The 3,966-nt window shown below is 42.4% G+C and overlaps 1 pseudogene; it reads left to right on the top strand.

Moving 5' to 3' along the window:
• Nucleotides 1–1,509: 1,509 nt before the first annotated feature.
• On the top strand, nt 1,510–3,696 carry LOC101585449 (annotated as a pseudogene).
• Nucleotides 3,697–3,966: the final 270 nt, after the last annotated feature.

Raw genomic sequence — 3,966 nt, forward strand, 5'->3', positions numbered from 1 at the left:
AAAAAGTCTCTGACAAGATGTAAAATCCACTCATGATTAAGAAAAACCGTAGGGCTGGTGAGATGGCTCAGTGGTCTAAAGCACCTACTTAGAATAAGCTTAGCAAAGCACAGGGACCACGGTTCAATCCCCCAGCACCACATGCCAGACGGCCCCGCCCCCTGGTGGTCTGAGCTGGCCACACACACACACACGCAAATAAATAAAATTTAAAAAAAAATGAAAAACCCTGAAGAAAATAAGACCTTTCAATCTGATTACAGACACTATGGCAAACCTACTACCAATAGTAGTACAGTATGCTAAATTGGAAAAAGCTGAAGCTCTCTATCTAAAATGGGGAACAAGACAGAACGTCCATTATTATCATTCCTGTTCAAATAGTACTCAAGGGGCCAGGGAGATGGCTCAGTGGAATAAGCGCTTCCCTGCCAAGCTCAAGGGTCTGAGTTCAATCCCTGGTTCCACAAAAAACAACAGCAACAAAAAATAGTACTCAAAATATTAGCCAGAATAATCAGGCAAGAGCAAGAAATAAAATGGATATAAATAGGAGAAGAAAAAGTCAAGGGGATATAGCTCAATAAAATAAGCGCTTGCCTGGCAAGTGCAGGGTCCTGAGTTCAATCCCTAGTACTGCAAAACAAAACAAAACAACAGCAACAAAAAAGCCGAATTATCATTATTTGCAGATGACATGATTCTCTACATAGATGACCCAAAAAATTCCACTGAAAGACTGGTAGAATCAATCACCAAGTTCAGCAATATAGCAGGATACAAAAATCAATGCACAAAAATTGGGGGCCAGGGAGATGGCTCAGTGGAATAAGTGCTTCCCTGGCAAGTGCAAGGGCCTGAGTTCAATCCCTAGTTCCGCCGAAAAAAAAATGCGCAAAAATCAATAGTATTGGGGCCGGGGAGATGGCTCAGTGGAATAATCGCTTCCCTGGCAGGCGCAGGGGCCTGAGTTCAATCCCCGGTTCTGCCAAAAAAAAAAAAAAAAAAAAAAAAAATCAATAGTACTCCTATATACCAATAATGAAGTCATTAAGAATGAAACTAGGAAAAAAAAAAAGAGTGAAACTAGGAAAACAATAGTATTCAAAGTAGCATCAAGAAAAATTGAACAGGGGCTGGGGAGATAGCTCAGTAGAATAAGTGCTTGCCTGGCAAGCATAAGATCCTGAGTTCAATCTCCAGTACCAAAAAAAGCAAACAAAAACAAAAAAGAAAAAAAGAAAAATTGAATACTTAGGAATTAAACTATTCAAGGAAATGAAAGTGAAATACCTCTACAATAAAAAAAGAGCTTATCCGCTATCTTTTGGGGGCAGGGGAGATGGCTCAGTGGAATAAGCGCTTCCCTGACAAGTGCAAGGGCCTAAATTCAATCCCTGGTTCCATTAAAAAAAAAAAAAAAAAAAGGAAATCTCCTTTCAGTTGAATGGTGGAGGATTTGTCACTTCATGGACTACTGAGAATCTGTCATGGTGCCCAAGGCCCAATATGGGGGTCAAAAGCACCATGTAAATGGGATTTCAATTAATCATAATTGAGTTAGATTGACTTTTGTTTAGGATATTCTGTACTGTACTCTTCATTGGGTATGTTTTTTTTATTTTTTGTATTTTAGGGAAGGATCTACAGGATGTTCAGGGTCTCACTACTAGATCAGACTCATAGTGATTTTCCTGTTTACAGCCTTCCAAGAGCTGGGATTACAGGCGCACGCCACCACGCCCAGTCTCTGGGTATGTCTTAATCAGTACAGGTGAGTGCTTGTTCTGGGTTCTAGAAGGCTTAGCTTGGGCCCCCCAGAAGCCCAGAGTTCATATACCCCCTTGTCTTCCAGCTGTGGTCTAGCTGTCAGATCCAGACATTCTTTGTTGTTTATGGAAATCAAATTTCTGCTTTTCTTTTTCTTTTTCTGGTCTTCAGACCCCTCCTTCCTGAAATTTCTTCTAATTTTTCCCTACTTCAATATCATTTATCATAACCTAAAGTAAAATACCTAGGAATAAGGGGCTGGGGAGATGGCTCAGTAAGATAAGCGCTTGACTGGCAAACGCAAGGATCTGAGTTCAATCCCCGGTTCCACAAAAAAAAAAAAAAAAAAAAAAAAAACAAAAACCCTAGGAATAAATGTAACCAAGGAGTTGAAAGAACTCTGAAATGAAATTTTGAAACATTCATGAAAGAAAGTGAAGATGCAGCAATAACTATAGCAGTCTCTTCTTGTTTCTTCTCTACTGCATGGCTGGGAGCATTAGGGACAAAGTCTATGGGCCCAAGTGCCGGAAATCCTCAATCTGAAACATCATTCCTCAGCAAACTGCTCAGGCCAAGGAAATTATGGTGCAAAATCAGTAAGAAGAGCACAATGGCCAGGACCAAGATGACAATGTTTACTTCACACAGTGACATATTTTTCTTGTGTTTTATTTATTAGTTATTAACCCTGCTCGCTGGCCTGTGAGTTTCTCTGCAGCCTGGCAGTATGGTATCACGACCCCCAGCCTGGATGGCAGCTCCTGCATGGCTTTGGCAGCTCCAGCACCTCAGCCAGCAGGCTCCTTGGGCAGCCCTGCTGCTGGGGTCCTAGTAGAGAAAAGGCTGTTTCCATGGAGACGCACTGAAAGCCTGCAACCCTTAAGCCTCTGAGATGTGGCTACATCTACAGACAGGCTTGGGATTGGGGGTGGGGCGGGGTTTGTGCATTGCAGGAGTAAACACCATACAGTAGAATACTCACTCCAATGTGATTTTCTTTCTTTTTTTTTTTTGCGGAACAGGGATTGAACTCAGGCCGTTGCGCTTGCCAGGGAAGTGCTTATTCCACTGAGCCATCTCCCCGGCCCCTCCAATGTGATTTTCTACATTGTCACGCTTCACAATACTGCAGACCATCTTCTTTCATGGTTCCATAGCACTTCCCTAAAAATCTTCAGGTACAAAATCATGAATCTTGATTCTAAACCTTTGGCAGAGAAGGTAAAGGAGGCTCCTAGCCGGGGAGTGTCCGTGAAACCATTAACTTTTGCAGGGTTCTCCTTGCCAATGCTGGTTCCCAATGCAAAGGAGGCCATATGCATGACTGATGATGTAACTGTGCAAGGTGATATTCTTGTTCTGTACCACACACCTCTGAAGCCAAGACACGCAGCTGCATTTTCAGGAGACTGTGATTCAGCCTCTGCTGAAGTTGTCATCCATGGAGCAGGGAAGCAGTACAATGACACTGGCTATCTTGATTACAAAAACAAAAGGATTCATAAGCTTTCTGTGCAAGCTAGCACCTGTTGCTTTAATCCTGGAGGTTGTACTTGCACACCTGACAGAACAGAAATGATAAAACATAACTGACCAGCTGGAAAAAGGGATGACACTCAGTGTAGAAGAAGGATTGTACAGCAGAACGCTAGCTGGCAGCACCACAACATCTCAACACCTCCCGTACTCATTGTGTTCTATCAATAGTGCTCCACCATTAACCCAGTGTGGAGTGTCTGCGACCTTGGTTCCAGCGTTGGAGAAAGATATTCGCCCCAGTTTGCAAAGGCTGGTGAATTACTCCACTGGGATGGGCATTTTAAGCCACAAGGAAGAACTGCTTCATATACCGTTATTTGGGAAAGATGTTATGTTTCAGAGCCAACAGGCAAATTCAGCCTAATCTGTTTTACTCAAACATAAAGTAAAACAGAATTTAACTGTAAGTATTTCCCAGCAAATCCTGGAAGACAGTATATGTGGAAAATAACGGCTGCTATGTGTCAATGCCTATCTGTAGGAACCCAAGGAAAAAAACTGCATTTCATCTGGGTAAGGAGGACAATTTGCCCTGTCTAGTAGTCAGCTTTCAGGATATAAATACGTCTCCGTCTGCCTCCCCAAGTATTTGCTTACTACGGTGTGAATTGACCAGAATGGACTGATACAACTGGTATAACTAGTACTCCTAGT

This window comes from Octodon degus, unplaced genomic scaffold (genome assembly GCF_000260255.1).
Source record: "Octodon degus isolate 3935 unplaced genomic scaffold, OctDeg1.0 scaffold00372, whole genome shotgun sequence".
Taxonomy (NCBI): domain Eukaryota; kingdom Metazoa; phylum Chordata; class Mammalia; order Rodentia; family Octodontidae; genus Octodon; species Octodon degus.